This window comes from Schistocerca serialis, chromosome 6 (genome assembly GCF_023864345.2).
Source record: "Schistocerca serialis cubense isolate TAMUIC-IGC-003099 chromosome 6, iqSchSeri2.2, whole genome shotgun sequence".
Lineage (NCBI taxonomy): Eukaryota > Metazoa > Arthropoda > Insecta > Orthoptera > Acrididae > Schistocerca > Schistocerca serialis.
In genome coordinates this window covers 604,500,139-604,521,553 of record NC_064643.1, presented here as the reverse complement: position 1 = coordinate 604,521,553, position 21,415 = coordinate 604,500,139, and positions in this window count along the sequence as shown.

Below are 21,415 nucleotides of genomic sequence, written 5' to 3'. Positions count from 1 at the left end.
ACCTAAGTTGCAGAACTATTTTTCCTCCGAAATATTTTACACAATAGGTAGTCATCATCATTATATAGACTGGTGTGCAAAATTAAAGCAACAAACCGAAATTTTGCAAGGTTGCGTTTATATTGCCACAAAACGGTATAATCGGGTGATAGTAAAGTGGAAAAAATATAAAGAATACAGAACGTAAACAACTGCAACATGAATAACGGTAGATAAAAATATTTTTACGTATTTTACAACTTAACGGATTTCAAATGGTTCAAATGGCTCTGAGCACTATGGGACTTAACATCTGAGGGCATCAGTCCCCTAGACTTAGAACTACTTAAACCTAACTAACCTAAGGACATCACACACATCCATGCCCGAGGCAAGATTCGAACCTGCTACCGTAGCACCAGCGCGGTTCCGAACTGAAGGACGGGGAAACAGTGGTTTGTAGCTTTAAGTCTGGACATCAGTCCAGCAGTGCTGATTGTTCTAGAAAAATAGAAGGGTTTTAGTTTCCCCTTGTTCAGCCATTTGCAATGTCAACATAGCAAGGCCATGATGGTTAAAGTTAGAAGGTCAGATCAGTCAGTTATCCAGACTGTTGCCTCTCTTTAGGAAGCGTAAGTAAGTATGGCCTCACTACTGATACTCTTTCGACGTCGGTGCAACTATGGTACGGCTACCTGTACCACTGAAGGTCGCAAGTCATCTGTTCTTCTTAAGATGATACTTCTCTATAGGTGCTATTTCTCTCCTATCCTTTCTATTATTTCTTCATCTGTCAACCCTGTGTAAGTTGTAACTCAGCAGTATGTGGTTAGTGCAATTTTCCTTTACTTTTCCACTCACAAATAGAGCGAGGCAAAAACCACCGTCTGTATGCCTCTGTATGAGCCCTAATTTCTCGTTTCTTTTCTTCGTGGTCCTTTCGCGAAAAGTACATGTTAGCGACAGTGGAATCATTCTGTAGTCAACTTCAAATTCCAGTTCTCTAATTTTTCTTAATATTGTTTTTCTTAATATTGTTCCTCAACAAGAATATCACCTTCCCTCCAGGGATTCCCATTTGAGTTCCCGAAGTATCTCCGTAACACTTCCGTGTTGTTCGAACCTACTGGTAACAAATCTATCAGCCCGACTTTGAACTGCTTCAATGTCTTCCTTTAATCCGACCTTGTACGGAACACAAACACTAGAGCAGTACTCAAGAATAGGTCGCACTAGCGTCCTATATGCGGCCTCCTTTACAGCTGAATCACGCTTTCCGAAAATTCTCACAAAAAACCGAAGTCGACCATTGGCCTTCTCTGTTGCAATCCTCACGTGATCGTTTCATTTCATACACCTTTGCATCACTGCGCCCAGATATTGAAAGCAGGACACTACTAAGGCCGTATCCAAACACTGCGTCATTGTTTCGCTACTCACTCGAATTAACTTACATTTTTCTAAATTCAGAGCTAGCTACCACTCATCACAGCAACTAGAAATTTTGTCTACGTCATCTTGTATCCTGGTCGTCATTCAGCTTCAACACCTTATCGTACACCACAGCATCATCAGCAAACAACTGCAGAATGCTTCCCAAGCTGTTGGTCAAATCTTTTACGTGTATAGAAGATAATAACAATCCTATAACACTTCCCTTGGTGCACTCCTGATGATACCTTTGTCTCTGACAAACATTCGCTGTCGGCAACAACATACTAGGTTCTATTACTGAAGAAGTTGTAACCTCCCCACAAAAAAAAAAAAAAAAAAAAAAAAAAAAAAAAAAAAAAAAAAAAAATATGAATAAGAATAATATTCACATTTAGTGAAAAATTCCTAAACCTCTCAACAGTAAAAAATATAATTATGTTGTTCACATTCAGTATAACCTACCAACAGGAAAATTGCGTAACCTATCAATAATAAAATGTCACTAATCTCTCAATAAAAAATTTGTCGCTCACTTATAACCTTTCAATAATTCACTGTGAATTTAAACTGGTAAATTTAGGACGTCAGCAGTGCTGCGTCATGGCCCTGAAAATTCATTCTGAATAAATTGAAAATTCTTACCTCAATAAGGTCGCCGGATAACGCGTATATATCTGCTCCTATAAAAATTTTTCTGGCACAGACGAGTGCAATGCTGGCCGATAGATTTGTCATGTATAAAAGGAAACAACTGATTTTTCTTTACAATAATCGGGATGACCATGGATTGGAGAAATTAGTAAGTTCTTTAAATTGAAATGAATGATTATCAAAAGTTACTTTTTATGAGAAAGATTATTATTAAGAGATTTTTTTTTAAAAACATTTGCATGGGACTCGATATAACAATACTACATATGCGCGAGGCTGCTTTTACCTTACATTATACCGCTCAGGCACCGCCATCGCTCCCACGACCGGCCCAGCCAACTCCACACACACGACTGCTCGCTAGCAACTACTTACCCCCAACTACCACACAGTTCCTACTGCATACAACACTGCTCTCTGGTCTGAGATTCTCTTATACCTTACATATCGCAGGCAGCGCGTGAGCAATACATCGAAATTACATCTGCTCGAGTGCGCTAGCACAAATTTCTTAATCATGGACCTCTTACAAAGTCTTGGAGCTACTCACTTAACTGTGAACTTATTTCATTGGTAGCGCCTTCGTTAATAGTCTACAGTGTGGCACAGCGTCAAACGCTCTCCGGAAATATGGAATCTGCAATATATCATGCGAGGAAAGGGTAAGCCGAGTTTCGCACGAGCGTGCTTTCATAATCGTGCTGATTCGTGGACATGAGCTTGTTAGTCACAAGAAAATTTACGGCATGCGAACTGAGAATATGTTCAAGGATTCTGCAGCAAACTGAAGTTACTATTTTGCGGGTCCGTTCTTTTACCCTTTCTTGTACACAGGAGTCACCTGCGCTTTTTCCCAATCGATCGGGACTTTGCGCTGGACGGGAGATTCGCGAAAAATGCAAGGAGCCAATACCGTAGAGTACTCTTCGTAAAACCGAATTTGGATTCCATCCAGACCTGCTGACTTATTTCTTTTCAACTCCATCCACGCGCTGGGGTTGCTTATTACTACGTGATCCGTAAGGGACTAAATCTGCCTGTCGTTATCTGCACTTCCTCTTTTGAACCGGAAGTGCAACAGACTTTGCATTTTCCGAATTTCGTTGTTAAACCAGGGTGAGTCTTTTCCGTTCTTAACCCAATTACTATGCACATAGTTCTTCAGACCACGATTTACATTCTGCTGAAACTTTGCCCGTAATTCCTCTATGTCCTATCTTGCTGGAACTGACATAGTGAAATGCTAACAACTGCTTATTTCCTCTTTCTAGCAAAAACACTCTTCTAGCCTTCTTGACTGATTTATTAACTTTCGTAGCCGTAGTTTCTGTAATGACATCGTGACGACTAATCCTCGTTTTTGTAGTGACGCTATCGATAAGGTAAGGCCTGTTTGTAGCTGTAGGGTCTAAGATCTTCTCACTGCATGTGGGCTGGCGAACCATCTGCTCAAAACAGTTTTCAGAAAACGTGTTCAAAAGTACTTCACAAGACTGTCTGTCGGTCCTCCACTGCGATGAATCCATAGACGTCCGAGTCTATATTCGGTATATTAAAGTCGCCTCCAACTAGTGCGAGGGACGGCTGACAAGTCTGTGCGAGAATAAAAACTACGTACATGTTTGGGGTAAACCTTTTTTATATTTCGACGTAGTCTCCTTTTAGACTTATACACTTCTCCAACGCTGTTCTAATTTGTTGACCCCTTCCAAATAATAGGAATTGTCCAAGTCTGCAAAATAGCTATTAGTTGCTGCAATCACCTCCCCGTTTGAATAAAATCTTTGTCCCATCAGCCATTTCTTCAAAATGAGGAACAAATAGTAGGCTGAGGGAGCCAAGTCTGGAGAACAGGGGGGATGTGAAACGAGCTGGAATCCTATTACCATTAATTTTGCAACCAAAACTGCTGAGGTGTGTGCTGGTGCATTGTGATGGAAAAGGACTTTTTTGCGGTCCAATCGACCCCGATTTCTTGCAGCTCGGTTTTGAAACGGTCCAATAACGATAAATAATATTCACCTGTAGTAGTTTTACCCTTTTCCAGATAGTCGATTATCCCTTGTGAATCCCAAAAGACAGTTGCCATAACCTTTCCGGCCGAAGGAATGGTCTTCGCCTTTTTTGGTGCAGATTCTCCCTTGGTAACCCATTGTTTAGATTGTTGTTTGGTCTCAGGAGTATAGTAATGTATCCTTGTTTCATCAACAGTGACGAAACGACGCTTAAAGTCCTGCGGATTCTTCCTGAACAGTTGCAAACCATCCTTGCAACACTTCACACGATTCCGTTTTTGCTCAAGCGTGAGCAATCGCGGAACCCATCTTGCGGATAGCTTTCTCATTTCCAAATGTTTATGCAAAATATTACGTACCCGTTCATTCTAGATGCCCACAGCACTAGCAAATCTCACGCATCTTAACTCTCCTGTCATCCATCACCATATCATGCATTTTATCAATGGTTTCTGGAGTTGTAACCTCCACAGGGCGTTCAGAAAGTTCAGCGTAACTTTGAGCCTATATGGCCACTCCGAAAATTTGGAAACCACTTATAAACTGTTCTAATCGAAGGTGCAGAGTCATTGTAATGTTTATCAGGCTTCTCTTTAGTCTCCTGAGGCGTTTTGTCTTTCATATAGTAATGTTTAATCAAACACGAAATTCTTTTTCGTCCATTTTTTGACAATCAATCGACTTCCTTGTTTCACACGAATGCCAAACACAAAGAAATTGACAAATATGGCTGAAACTTGGTGTGCTTTCTTTGCAAAGATGCTACTAACTAAACATGACCTCGATACGCGCCGGTGGTGCCATCTCTCGGACTTTGCACGGACTTTTCAAACGCCCCTCTTATTGCAGGATCTGGGTATTTTCGCACTACTGGCCGCGCTAGACTAGAAGAATGTTACAACTGCATCTTGGGACATTAAGCTGCTCTCCTGTTTAGTATACCCCACACAAGCATCTACCGTTATATACCCATTTACAGGGTTAGAAATAATTAACAATAATGCTTACCGAGAAAGATGTTTCCAGACAAAGGTAATAGTCTCGTACAACCAAGTCACCTTCATCACTATAGCCCCAAATTTTAGGGTTTGTGCTGGATTAATTTTTGGAGACGGAGACTAAGCTTCTTCTAGTTCGAATTCATCATTAAGGGACACCGAAATTTTCGGCACTCCGGGCCTATGAATTGATTTAAGGGGCAGTTACAGTCATCCGTATAACCGAAATTTGGATGTCTTCAAACTACCTTATCGGATTAACATTTCTTGGACTAGAAGAGACATACATGACGGGTGAAATCAACACGTCTCCGAGACAGACACACCGATGGGCTTCCGCATGTAGCATTAAGATGTGTGTGCCACGACAGCATTCTTAAGCCAGGAGCGGGTGGCGACCTTGCTTCCAAAAGCAGAAATACTCAACGGAGAAGAAGGAGGTCACACCAGTAACCGTTCCAGGAAGGCGAGGCTGCTGACTAACTGTGCTGCTGTTACTGGAACATGCGAGTGCAGAAGTATGCAGTCTGCTGAGACTATACTGTCCCGGTTATAAGCTGAACAAGATGCTACAGATCTGTTAAAATCCAAAGAACTCTGTTCCTTAACGAGAATCTGTACAGCGGTAAGTGGCTTTGAGAACATTCACATCATTAATGAACATTAAAAAATGTCATTAAATGTGACAAAAATTTTACCTTAGAGGTTAAGGCAGTCAAGAGACAATCTTAATAAAAAACAGAAAATATGGTTTAGCGTCGTGGTGACGACTGTGGATTAATATCAACGCGGTTACTGCGATAAGTAACAGATCTCACGTAAGTCTCCGATATTTACGCAAATGATGTCAGTTCGAAGTAACAATTCAAAGTTTATGTAAGAACCAGGACTGGAACCATTAGCTCGTTCAAACATGCCTATTGGCGCTACCGTTTACATGCGAAGCAACTTATGAAAGCTGAAGATCCAATTTCCGCCGTCGTGTTCACACATTAGCCTTGAATTGATTTTACTAACCCGATGAAATATCGGTTTTCCGGGAGTTAATTGTTTAAGATAAACAATACCAATAGATCAGCTGTACCTGTTACCTCAGCACGATGAAGTGAAGGTCTTCTCAACACCTTTGTAATGTTTTAAATAAAAAGTGACTATGATTTCTTTGTGAATGTCAGTGAAAGAAATGCATTAGCAACCTAGGAGCTGGGAGTAGTAAGATGTTAGATCACAAAAAAACAACACTTCATCCGGAAAAGGCAAATTTATTTAAACCTCTCCAAAACGTTATATCGAATTTGCTTTTAACACGCAAAATTTGACAACGTAAAACAAATGCAAAAAAAAATCTTCCATAAAATTGATGTTTGAATAATCTTCAACTGAGGCTTGACATGGTGACATGCCGTAGAGCTTCTGTCTCAAATAATTTCAATAAAGCAAAGTATGAAACCAGGTACTACTAGAACACACAGAAAAGTTTTCAGTTAACCACTCGTTCTAAAAAATACATCAGGCATCAGTAAATATTTAGTTAACACACCAATTAACACGTACACGCACAGCGGACCAGAACACTCGATTAGCAGCTACAAAACAATTTAAAATATCCCCTTTAGGTAAACCACGGAAATATTATTTTAACTCTTTCACTAGAATTGACATAAACTAGTTATATAAAAGAATAAATAAGTGCAATTTAATGGACAAAGTCCATATAGCTTCAACAAAAACAGCATTACACAAAAGCAGCACAAATAATATTCATACTTTAGGAAAAAGGCTGAGACTCTGTGGACACTTTCACCAATGTAAGATGACCAAGATGGAACCGGTAAACTCTGTAGATAAAATCGTTATTAACTTGAAACTATGGTTCAAATGGCTCTGAGCACTATGAGACTTAACTGCTAAGGTCATCAGTCCCCTAGAACTTAGAACTACTTAACCCTAGGATGCATGGTGCCGAAAACACACATGAATGCATATGCAGGGCCTCCAAGGCCCTGCCCTAATTTAAAATTTTCCTCTTTTCATATAATCATTCTTTGGAGTTAAATTTATTTCTGTCAAATTTATTGTCGTATTGAAAGATTCCTAAGATACAGTAACAGGATCTGGTGGATCTGATAAACATTTTATTAATTTTTGAAAAAACTCTTAAGAGTGAATTTTTATTAGTTACAACCATTTACATACAACATATACAAATAATTTTATTAATTCACTTATAAGTTGCAGTTTACATTTTATAACGTTTATTACAACCAATTTCTTCAATTAAAACATACTCATTATTCACAATATTATGAATATAGGCAATATTTTGACAAAAGTTATTATTCATTTTTCACATAAAATTTCATTTTTCTTAGTTTTTAACATGTGACAAACAAGAAGCACAAAGAAGGCCACTGTGTTCCTCACAAATATTGGTTTTACACTTAATACTTTTCCTGTGTTTATTTTATGGACAATAATAGCATCTTCTTCTTTTTACTGAAACCGGTAGTTGGGTTGGCAATATGACATATTTTTGAACACCACATCTTTGCATGGCATCAATGATTTTCTTTGGAAGATTAGGGATCTGAATACGAAGTTCCATTAGTGGTCTCTGCTAAATCTCTTAGGAACAAACGCCTTTTATCACTTCTTCCACTATGGTATGTCAGATGTTGGGCGGAGAATAAAATTTCACTATTCATTGCTGCGACCTCCATCATATTCATCCATCATGCAAAGGGCCAACTTCTTGTTTGCCTCTTGCAAGTGTAATAACGAATTTTCTGGTCCATTTGATCTACTCCACCCTTTGTAGAGTTATAGTACTTTATTATATCTGGTTTCTTTTTTGCATGAGTTTCATCAATGTTTCCGTTGTGATGCATTGTGCTAATGAGAACTATAGACTTTTTCTTCTTGGGAACATAACTCACCATTGTAATGTCACCTCTAAATGCAAACAAAGAGGAATGAATCGCTCTTGAGGCAGATGGTTTCATCTCATTAGGAATTTCTGGATTATTTTGTTTGATTCTTCCCACCACTGTAATTTGCTTCTGAAGCATCTCTTCTGCCAGTGAACACTAGTAAAGAAGTTGTCAACGGTAATGTTTTTTGATGATCCTTCAATGCTTTTAGGAAGATCTTTCACCACATTCAATCCAAAATTTTTCTGAATAGGTTCATGGGGCCTCCTTCTCATGTAAACAATTCCATCTAAAGCATATGCAGATGTAGCATCACATAACCAAAATATTTTTATGCCATACTTGGCTGGTTTAGAGGGCATATACTGGGTGAAGCTGCATCTTCCACGGAATGTGACTAGCTGTTCGTCAACTGTGAGCAAATCATTGGGAATCATTTTATTTCTACACTTGTGAAGAAATAGTTCCCATACATAGCGAACAGCTGCAAGTTTGGCATCTGCAGATCGAGCTTCACGGGTATGCCTGTCATCAAATCTAATCATTCTCCTTATATCCTCGAATCTATTTAGTGACATGGTGGCCTTATATGTAGGATTTGCCTTTTCATCCAAGAATAATTCTCTAATAGGGACATCTCAACACTCCTCAACACCAGAAAGCAGTAAAAGACCAATAAAACCCTCCATTTCAGCAAGCGAAACGTTTTTCCACGTTTTACCACGCAAAGCAGCCACTCTTCTGCCTTCAGTATTTGTGCGGTTGATGATTTCCTGTAGTATTTCCTTGGAGATGAAATAGTCCCAGGCATCCTTAGGTTTACATGTTTTCAAACTAATGGCTGGACCAGGTGCCTCCTTTACGATATTATGGACAGGCGTACGAAAAGTTGCAGGAGGATCTAATTTCCAAATAGTTCCATTCCGTCTAATGTATGTGTGGTCTTCTATACTTTTTTGTGGTGGTTCTTCATTTTCAGACTCTGATGAAGTAATATTATCGGAAGGACTGTCATCTGCCTCAATATTCACATCTGCAGGTTCATTGGCTGATTCTTCACTACTTGCATCTTCAAAAATATTTCCTTCCTCGCAAGAATCATCTTCTTCAAACCACTGAGCCACAACACTTTCAATATTAGCTGCATTTGCACGTACTGACTCTCTTGCTTTGCGTGTCGAAGCCATAGCAAAAGGCGTGTCTCTCGAACAGCAGCTTGTGCAGCACTAAACGAGTCATACTCGTAACAATATGGGCCTTGCAGCAACAAACAAACTACAGTAACAATGAGACTGACAAGAGCAACACAGGATAACAATACTACGCAATAATAAAACATCTGATAGCAAAAAGATCAATAATACACTGACAACGCCAATATGTGAAAGTAGTGTATATTATTTTTTAGTTATACTAGTACTACTACAGCTACTGCTGCTGTTGGCACTCCTGTTGCTGGAAATACCACTACAGTTATTGTTGAATTAATAACTGCTCCCAAACAAATGTTGAAGACAATATAGGCTAAAGAACATTTATAAATGTGTGAGGGCTTCTGAAGCCCTGCATTCACGGTGTATGGGTAAACGTATTGAATTATACAAAAAACTTAAAAAGGTATCTCATTCAGACTTTATAGGAGGAATGTCACAGTGTTAGTGAAAGAGTACTGGAAAGCAGTTTGAAATCAAACAAAAAATTACAGAATGTTTTTAAAAATGAAGACATAAAAGGGCCTCGGAGGCCCTGTATATGCATCCTAGGGTTAAACCTAAGTAACGCCGCCCGGTGTGGTCGTGCGGTTCTAGGCGCTGCAGTCTGGAACCGCGTGACCGATACGGTCGCAGGTTCGAATCCTGCCTCTGGCATAGATGTGTGTGATGTCCTTAGGTTAGTTAGGTTAAAGTAGTTTTAAGTTCTAGGGGACTGATGACCTCAGATATTAGGTTCCATAGTGCCCAGAGCCATTTGAACCATTTTTGAACCTAAGTAACCTAAGGACATCACACACATCCATGCCCGAGGCAGGATTCGAATCTGCGACCGTAGCGGTCGTGCGGTTCCACACTGTAGCGCCTGGAGCCGCTCGGCCACTCCGGCCGGCAACTCGAACCTAAACACACGGTGTGAAAAACCCTATGACTCAGCGGATTGCTACGAATGACTGTTCGTTCAGGCCACTCACGAAGGTGCTCATCAGACAAATTCAACAAGCGCTGATGACTACGACTCAGCTGGCCGCGGTGACCCAGCGGTTATAGGTGCTTCAGTCCGGGACAACGACACTGCTACGGTCGCAGGTTCGAATCCTGCCTCGGGCATGGATGTGTGTGATGTCCTTAGGTTAGTTAGGTTAAAGTAGTTTTAAGTTCTAGGGGACTGATGACCTCAGATGTTAAGTTCCATAGTGCCCAGAGCCATTTGAACCATTTGAACTACGACTCAGTTTGCCCGTGAATTCTGTACCCACAAATAGCAGACCGAGTTCAGGACCGCCCTCCACCAAACCCGAGCGAAGTGCTTCTCAGGCATAGAAGTTGTTAGAGCTGCAACGAACACTCGCTCAAAATGATATTTAGTTTCGGCAGCTGCTCACAGCGTTCATCTCCACTTCACAGCCAGTACTTGTCCTTGGAGGGCCATCCTCCAGTTGTCAGTGGTAAATGACTGACAAGGGGAGGCCGCCAATTGTGAAATTCAGATTCGATTCATACTGCGCATAATAAAGCTCATGGCCAGAGGTGTAATGTGGCAAAGCACTTAGATGCACATCTCAGCCGTTGTCGAGAAAATCGACAGTTAAAAGAAACCGTTGCGGTGAAATACTCTCTACGATTAACAAGTTTCTACAGCGTCGTGGCGCAGCGGTAAGCGCTCGGGTTCGTAATATATATAATTCCCGGCAATCAGTTGAAACAATTATGCATATAATAAGTTTTTGAAAGTCGTTTGTCGTGGAAAAACTGGCGACTTCGAAAATCATTATGTTTTCCGCAAACAAAGTTGTATTTCACAAATGTTATTAATTGTCTTCATAATGTTAACCACGTATAGTTAACGGAAGACGTAGAAACGATATTCCGAAACGAACAAGTATACCGTAAGTCAAACGTTCGAATTAGAATAGAGACCCCACGAACACAAATTTGCTGTGGCAGGTGTGAAATATAAACTCCGTTACTCGCTCGTTACACTTGCAGAACAGAAGTTGAATGGGCCGAAACGAGCCGCCGCATAACAGCGTAGTTGCCTGCTAACTTCGAAAGAAGGTAGATGCGGTCCCTAGCGCAACTTATAACATCGTCGAAAATCAGTGCGGACGGGAGAGCTTTGGTACACCCTGTTAAACAAACGGAAACATGGAGGCGGTTCAATTGGAGAGCGATCCGCCTTCACCAACATGCATAAGCAATTCATTAATAGTTGATATATATATATATATATATATATATATATATATATATATATATATATATATATATATTTGAATTACAAAAAACTAATAATTAAAAAAAATTGCATGGCGCCAGATTCGATCCGACGACTTCCGGATTACGAACCCGAGCGCTTACCGCTGCGCCACGACGCTTTAGAAAATTATTAATCGCAGAGAGTATTTCACTGCAACGGTTTCTTTTAACTGTCGATTTTCTAGACAACGGCTGAGAAGTGCATCTTGGTGCTTTGCCACATTACACCTCTGGCCATGAGCTTTTATTGTGCGCAGTATGAATCGAATCTGAATTTCACAATTGGCGGCCTCCCCTTGTGAGAGGGAGCGGGCGCGCATCGCTGCTTAGTCGGCGCACGTGGCCCCTGGCGGGACGCGAAAGTAGCACTCTCGTAGCGACACGGGCAGAGAGATTACGTTGGGCTGTCCTTATCACATCGAAACACCATATAGGTCACTGAACTCTAATGGATGAGGTGGGGGAGAAGATTGTTCGAGGAGAAGGTGTTTTGAAGTCTTAACCGAGCGCGGTAATGCGTATGAATCTGTTTTACTACACTCACCTAGATAATCTGCGATGTAGTAAAAGTGCGAAGCGATGGCTGGCCGAACATTGCTATACTCGAACGTTTTGGAGACGAAGTGCTAGAATAATTATTAATGAGTAGAGACGTATTCTTATTCCCGTGCGTAGAATAAGCGAATACAGTTGAAACGGGGTATAACGAGGTCGAAGGGAGCGATGGTTTACGGTCGTTGAAAATGATACTCGTACAAAACCGGGTTTTCGCTTCGTTTTTTGATAAAAATTTCTTACCTGTAAACTGTAGGCTGCCAAAGAGTTAACACTTCAAAAAGTAGCAGAAATACAGACACTTGCAGTATTTATAGAGCAGTATATGTGGAGAGGAACTGAAGAGAATTTTCTTATGTTTATGCAGCACGTACTGCAACAAAATGCCAGAAAAATGTAAAAACAGTTAAGAAATGAAGAAGGAAACAGCAACAATATAAACTGTTTAAAAATGTCGAACGCGGTCTGTAAAATGTTGAGCATGTTTAAAACCAACTACAAGTGATGTGTAATAGTCATGAATGACACAACTTCGCTCCACTTACCGTATTAAAAAAATTAATCAGCCAGTACCAAAACGTTAAGACAGGATTATATACATAAATTGAAGACATGCACGGAAAAATGGGCTATTCCTCAAACGTAAACACTTAGAGATAAGTGTTGCCATCTATTGCTGGGTACGGGAACTATTAAAATTGATATTGGTCTCACCCCTAAATATCACTTAGGAGTGAGACCAATTAGGGGTGGGACCAATGTCAATTTCGATAGCTCCCGTACCCAGCAACAGATGGCAAAAGTTTTTACATTTGAAGGTTAGTCCGTTTTTCCGCGCATCTCTTCAATTACACGAATGCCTACACTTTCTCGTATGTTTCTCTCTGAAATGTTGTGCAAACGTGATGTACTGTACCTAAAACGTTGAAAATATTTAACACACGTAACCATAAAACATTAATAACGAGTACACTATTATTCCACTTATGTATTTTGAAAAAGTAAGACATATTGGAATTTCAATTTTCTAGCTTTCTACAATCGCAAAAAAGACAGTGTTCTTTCGGTTTTTTAACAAGTTACTGTCTTTTAACAAGTTACTTCAACGCTGAAATCCAACGCAGTAGTGCATACTACAGTATACTGCTCTACTTGAGGTAATCAGTCGTGCTTGTCTGCTTTTTGCATTTAAGATGTGCGTACGCATTTTGCATTTGATGATACATTTGTTTTAACGCTTGATTTAAAACCAACAATCTACAGAAAAAAAGAGTTTGAAAACGGGCGTTATATTGCTGTTAGTAATCCCCAAATGCATAACAAACAAAAGTGAACATTTGAAGTTATAACCGATACACAGGGTGGCGCACGAAAAATGCGAAGGTCTATATTTAGTGAAGTGGTCTTATCTTACTTACACTACATTAGTGGCTGAGAAAGACCTTGCGCTTCAATGAACTTTTGCACGCGTCCTAACTTGTTAATATATACGATGGAAACTTTCCCGCATCAATGCTTTCCTTCAGGTCTTCTAACGTTATTTGGTTACTTGCGTACACTTTTCTCTCTAGAGTTCCACACAGATAAAAGTCAGAAGTGGCTAGGTCGGGCGAACGCGGCGGTCACAATGCTTCGCTGACACTCTAGATTCACATATACACAGCAGTGTTTACTATTAATTTGAAAACACATGGGACCTGACTTTCTGACACGGCACAACACACTCCGACTTTTTGAGCCTGAAGAGGTTCCTCGTTACTCGTATAGTGATTGTTTGTTGATCAGTATTCGTTCTTCTGCCACTTCACAAGTCCTATCATATTGAACCAGGCTTGATCAATGTAAATAGAGAAAACTGCAATCATTCGCTTTCTTGAAACAGTTATTTATTCCATGAGCCGGTTTTCGAACCTCTTCAGGCTCATTTTCAGATGTTGTACAGGAGGTTAGAAAGCTATTTCAAAGCGTAATGCTGGATGCTGGCTCAGTGACAAGATGGAAAATGCTTTAATGCATCGTTATGAGTGTTGTTTATGCCGATTTTGACCCAAAATTTAATTTTGTACTTACTGCGACGGTATGGGCGGTTTTCATTTCTTCCATTGTGATGGACAGTTGGTACCACATCACTCACTTTCACAGAATATGTACACATACCCACTGTGATAACGAAACTTTGCCAGCACCAGTATGTGCTATACAACTATTACACTACAGGCCATTAAAATTGCTACACCACGAAGATGACGTGCTACAGACGCGAAACTTAACGGACAGGAAGAAGATGCTGTGATATGCAAATAATTAGCTTTTCAAAGCATTCACACAAGGTTGGCCCCGGTGGCGACACCTACAACGTGCTGACACGAGGAAAGTTTCCAACCGATTTCTCATACACAAACAGCAGTTGGCCGGCATTGCCTGGTCAAACGTTGTTGTGATGCCTCGTGTAAGGAGGAGAAATGTATACCATCACGTTTCCGACTTAGATAAAGGTCGGATTGTAGCCTATCGCGATTTCCGTTTATCGTATCGTGACATTGCTGCTCGCGTTGGTCGAGATCCAATGACTATTAGCAGAATATGGAATCGGTGGGTTCAGGAGGGTAATACGGAACGCCGTGCTGGATCCCAACGGCCTCGTATCACTAGCAGTCGAGATGACAGGCATCTTATCCGCATGGCTGTAATGGATCGTGCAACCACGTCTCGATCCCTGAGTCAACAGATGGGGGCGTTTGCAAGACAACAACCATCTGGACGAACAGTTCGATGACGTTTGCAGCAGCATGGACTATCAGCTCGGAGTTCATGGCTGCGGTTACCCTCGACGCTGCATCACAGACAGGAGCGCCTGCGATGGTGTACTCAACGACGAACCTGGGTGCACGAATGGCAAAACGTCATTTTTTCGGATGAATCCAGGTTCTGTTTACAGCATAATGATGGTCGCATCCGTGTTTGGCGACATCGAGATGAACGCACATTGGAAGCGTGTATTTGTCATCGCCTTACTGGCGTATCACCTGACGTGATGGTATGGGGCCCCATTGGTTACACGTCTCGGTCACCTCTTGTTCGCATTGACGGCACTTTGAACAGTGGACGTTACATTTCAGATGTGTTACGACCCGTGGCTCTACCCTTCATTCGATTCCTGCGAAAACCTACATTTCAGCATGCTAATGCACGACCGCATGTTACAGGTCCTGTACGGGTCTTTCTGGATACAGAAAATGTTCGACTGCTGCCCTGGCCAGTACATTCTCCAGATCTCTCACCAATTCAAAACGTCTGGTCAATGGTGGCCGAGCAAGTGGCTCGTCACAATACGCCTGTCACTACTCTTGATGAACTGTGGTATCGTGTTGAAGCTGCATGGGCAGCTGTACCTGTACATGCCACCCAAGCTCTGTTTGACTCAATGCCCAGACGTATCAAGGCCGTTATTACGGCCAGAGGTGGTTGTTTTGGGTACTGATTTCTCAGGATCTATGCACCGAAATTGCGTGAAAATATAATCACATGTCAGTTGTATAAAATATTTGTCCAATGATCACCCGTTTATCATCTGCGTTTCTTCTTGGTGTAACAATTTTAATGGTCAGCAGTGTGCTTGTTACAAAGATGTTCCTCAGCATGAGATACAGGTAGGCCTACTCTGCTCGGAGATATTATTTGTATTTGTTTGCATGTATTAAAGTCGATGTATGGGCAAATACTTTAATAAAAATTCGCGTTAAGATGAATGTTCTAATTAAAAGAAATAAATAAATTACTACAAGTACAAACTTCAAATGATCTGGTGTATTGTTTCTATTCTTATATTAACGTATAATACAGTGAGTTTAGGGGCAAGTACTTTAATCAAGATTGTCATCATCATGAGTTCCCAGGAAAAAAATAATACATAGTTGTACTACACTCAGGGTTAGAAAAAAACAGAACGCCTTGAAAGGCTAGAAATAGAATGTTGGTATTCACATGATATGCGCATTAGTATGTTATTAGCAAGTCAGTCACCTCTATTCAGCATGTGTCTTTTTGCATAGTAAGCACAAGGTTCGCCATGGGCCCTGATAACTTGTTCCATGCGTGATGGCATCGACGCTTTATAAGGGGCGAATGCGTCCTGTGGTACAGCGATCCACTTTGCACTCACGCGGTGCAGTGCTGTACCCTTCGTTTCACCACGTCCCACACATATTCGATTGACGACAAGTCTGGTGGTCTGGGGCGCCAGAACAAAAGGCTGACATCCTGTGACACGAAGAATGTTCCTGTTCGTGGAGCAGTATGTGGTCGTGCCCTGTCTTGCTGAAAAATGGCGTCTGGGGTGTTGTGCAGAAACAGTGTGGGTGCGGGTCGCAGGATGTCGTTCACGTAGGTCACACTGGTCACAGTGCCCTGCACACGTACCAGCTGTGGTTTGTGGTGGTTGTACCGAATAGCACTCCACAACATAGGTGCTGCATGTCTTGTGCAAGCGCAGTCACTGTGATGCCGCTTCCCCCTGTCTGCGGCGAACCAAAATGCGGACATCATCTGCAAACGAACAGAAGCTAGATTCGTCCGAAAACGCTAATAACATCCCTGTCCCCAGTAACGTTGTTTCATACACCTTTGTCGTCTGGGGGGTTTCTGCACATTCGTCAAAGGTAGGTGGAGAAATGGACGACGAGCATGTAACCTATGCCGTAATAAACGGCGACAAACTGTCACCCCTGACAATGTACGATGTGTTACACTGTGCCTTGTTGCCCCAAGCCGACGAGTACGCAGATCTGTCTTGCATTGCCATTCGGATGATGGGTCGATCCTCTCTGGGAGTGGTCTGGGTGGTGCGACCTGACCCGTCTCATCGTGTTCTGTGGCCTTCCGTGAACCATTCGCTACACACCAGATGCACTACCAAAACGCTTCGTCCCACACGAGCAGCAGTTTCCCGGTTGGATAAATCACATTGTCTCATGCCAATAATGCACCGTCTTTCAAACTCACTGATTTGACCGTACGGTTCATGCATACGTCTGTTGTTCAACACGTGCTGACCCATGACCTTCGGTTTATAGAGAACCGCAGGCACATTTTACCGGTAGGTGGTGCTGCGCGCGATATCGATGTTGAACCCGCGGGCCGACATGGTTCGAATGCTAATCATTTCTGCAGATTATACTAATGTACATGTCCTGTGTACATGAACGTCCTGTCTCAAGTCGTTCAATATATTCTGTTTTTCCTGAACATGAGTGTATTTGAAATAAACTTTATGACCGTGAACTTTATATTTAAAATACAAGAAGAACAAAACTTAAACAAACTGCTGACTTTATTTCTGTTCTTCTACATCTACATCTACATGGATACTCTGCAAATCACATTTAAGTGCCTGGCAGAGGGTTCATCGAACCACCTTCACAATTCTCTATTATTTCAACCTCGTATAGAGCGCGGAAAGAATGAACACCTATATCCGTACGAGCTCTGATTTCCCTTATTTTATCGTGGTGGTCGTTCCTTCCTATGTAGGTCGGTCTCAACAAAATATTTTCGCATACGGAGGAGAAAGTTGGTGATTGGAATTTCGTGAGAAGATTCCATCGCAACGAAAAACGACTTTCTTTTAATGATGTCCAGCCCAAATCCTGCATCATTTCTGTGACACTCTCTTCCATATTTCGCGATAGTATAAAACATTAACATGATCTGGAAAATTAGTAAAGGTAGGTTCTGTTTACTTCATGTGAAGATAAAATGTATAAAAGTATTGAATTCCTGTTTTGAACTAGTAAATCTTCGAAATTTTGAAGGAAAATCTATCTTTCAGTTCAGTCTGGTCACTGCATAAGTAATCAGGTGCTGTATTTGTGTTGATAAAGATTTCGACTTTTCAAGGTCAAGTATCGTACCTTTGTATCCAAGATGAGGTATTTGGAGGCACTGTTCTATGTTGTTTGCAGAATGACTGTGTTGTTCAAGGTTGAGGCAAAGCTGAATTTGTTCAGGTTGTTAAGACGGAGTGCATCCATGTGCTCTTTAAATCTTGTTGTGAAGCTTCTACCAGCTTCTCCATGAGCCGGCCGCTGGCGCTTCAGTCTGGAACCGCGCGATCACCACGGTCGCAGGTTCGAATCCTGCCTCGGGTATGGATGTGTGTGATGCCCTTAGGTTAGTTAGGTTTAAGTAGTTCTATGTTCTAGGGGACTGATGACCTCAGATCTTAAGTCCGATAGTGCTCCGCCACACACCGTCAGGTGGCTTGCGGAGTATGGATGTAGATGTAGATTTGAACCATTTTTCTCCATGAGTTGCGAATTGGAAATTTGTGGTAAGTTCTAAGGGATCAAACCGCTGAGGTCATCGGTCCCTAGGCTTAGACACTACTTAATCTAACTTAAACTAACTTACGCTAAGGACAACATACACACCCACGCCCAAGGGAGGACTCGAACCTCCGACGGGAGGAGCCGCGCGAACCATGGCAAGGCGCCCCAGACCGCGCGGCTACCCCGCGTGACCATGAGTTTCAAATGATGTATATATATCCGTAATGGATATGCCTATCAGGCTTCGTCACTCATGAAACACAGCAACGGATGCAACATTCTGCCTTCAATTGTTTGACATAGCCACGCACAGTAATTCACACTTCTTGCCTTGTCTTCCTCCTTCAGTTCTTGAACTCATGCCATTTTGTAGGGCTTCATTCCTATATGGCGTAAAAGACGTTGACAAGACCTATGCGAAGCGTTCACTCGTTACTACAATTTACGTGTCGACTTCTTTCGCCTCTGGATCATTCGTGCTCTAATATCCGTAATCTCTGCGGGTGTACGAATGAACGCGGCTCGATCCTTTTTTGCGTTTGCAACTGCTCCTGCAGTACGCCACTTTGTCAGCACATCCTGTACACTGCTCTCTGCTGGTATGGAAACGTCAGCAAACTTCTTTGCAGAAATGTCCCGCGTTTCTTTAATTGAAGAAGTAGACACGTCCCCCTCAACTAATGATTCTTTCTTTAAGAGGATACATCTCGCCGAGACATTAACTTCACACGTCTTGACCAAGTCGCACCGGTTTCGTACTGATAATGCAAAACTTAATCGCAACAGCTTCAAAACAATACATGACAACTGGCTAGCGACAGTGAGCAGTCTCCGAAAATATAAAGAACAGGCCATTTATACGAAAAGTCGCAGTAATCGATGTAGTACTAGGCCATGTTTAAATACAGCGTTTACATAAGATTTAGGAGTGATTCCGCTGTTACGGCCAACGCGTCATTAAAATACGATGACGCTATAAACTGTGTCAACGGTATGTTGTCACGAGGCACAGACTGTAGGTGAGAGCTTTTGCTACTACTCGTAAAAACAGTGGGTATAGCAACCTACTAATTAGCCACCTACGCGGGACGTAAAGTATTAGTCACCACCTTAGAAGAGCCCACTGGTCGCTTTGGAGTACTGTGATGGCGTATAACTGGCGCCAGAGCATTGTGTGATCCTCTGACGTGAGACATGGTCGTGAGGTTGTGTGTGTGTGTGTGTGTGTGTGTGTGTGTGTGTGTGTGCTAACTGTTTGTATGGAATCAGTGCGATAAGATGGCTCGACATGGTGACGCGACAGAGAGCTGTACCGCAGCCACGTACACGGTAACAGGGTAAAACAGCAGCGGTCGTATGAAATTAAAACTGACAGGAACAGGAGATGACTGTCACGCTTTGTCAATGATGTTCGGTTTCAAACCCGACACAGTCCACAGCTCGTGGTCGTGCGGTAGCGTTTTCGCTTCCCACGCCCGGGCTCCCGGGTTCGATTCCCGGCGGGGTCAGGGATTTTCTTTGCCTCATGATGATTGGGTGTTGTGTGATGTCCTTAGGTTCGTTAGGTTTAAGTAGTTCTAAGTTCTGATGACCATAGATGTTAAGTCCCAGTTAAGTCCCATAGTGCTCAGAGCCATTTGAACCATTCAAACCCGACAGCAAATACTGTCGTCAGTTAGTGTAGGTCCATCTCAACCAATTTCCGAGCGAACAATGCTACCTTAGCTGCATGCAATGAATATTCGGAGTCGGATACCTCTCAAGAGATCATCGCTCACACTGGAACATTAAAAACTGAACTTCTCGAAAGGGCCAAGCAACACAGCTAACGGACAGCAGCTGAGCGGTGACGAGTGATGTGGGCCGACGTCCCACAGTTTTTAGTCTCTTGCGGGGCTAATGAGATATACGGGCCCTGCAACTAACTTGTGACGTCACACTAGTCGGCTTGTCCGCCACACTTCGTGAACGCTCGGCTCCGTGAAGCGTCCACGGGAAATCAGTATTTCATTGGAAAGGTGCCCAATAAAGGTCTCAATTTTGTCGTGTGCTATCGACAACTTCCAAGCATTTAAACACGCAATCAAGAATTACTAAATTCTTCTGAAATAGTTACTCTCTGCACACGGAGACGGCTGATGGCACTGGTAAGACCTCTCACGTCACGTGCTGTGACGTAACACCATGTCCTGTCTTTCTCGTGGGCCTCGGCCCCCTTGTCAAATGACGCAAGGCCACAAGTGCACCAGCAACCCGATGAGGCACTCAACCCGCAGTGTGAGGCGCATGCAGTTCAGGCCGAACTATGTGATCAAAAGCATCCGAACATCCCCGAAAACATACGTTTTTCATGTTAAGTCCATTGTGCTGCCACCTACTGCCAGGTACTCCATATCAGCGACCTCAGTAGTCATTAGACATCGTGAGAGACCAAAATGGGGCGCCCCGCGGAACTCACGGACTTCGAAGTTGGTCAGGTGATTGGGTGTCACTTGTGTCAAAGGTCTGTACTCGAGATTTCTACACTCCTAAACATCCCTAGGCCCACTGTTTCCGATATGATAGTGAAGTAGAAACGTGAAGGGACACGTACAGCACAAAAGCGTACAGGCCAATCGCATCTGTTGACTGACAGAGACCACCGACAGTTGAAGAGGGTCGTAATGTGTAATAGCCAGAAATTTGTCCAGACTATCACACGTGAAATCAGAAGCGCATCAGGATCCACTGCAAGTGCTATGACAATTAGGCGGGAGGTGAGGAAACTTGGATTTCAACCACATCTACGTGATTACTCTGCTATTCACAACTAAGTGCCTGGCAGAGAGTTCAATGAACCACCTTCAAGTTGTCTATCTACCGTTCCTCTCTCGAACGGCGTGCAGGAAAAACGAGCACTTAAATTATTCTGTACGTGCCTGATATTTCTTATTTTATCGTGATTGTCATTTCTCCCTATGTAGATGGGTGCCAACAGAATGTTTTCGCAATCGGAGGAGAAAACTGGTGATTGACATTTCAGGAGAAGATCCCGTCGCAACGAAAAACACCTTTGTT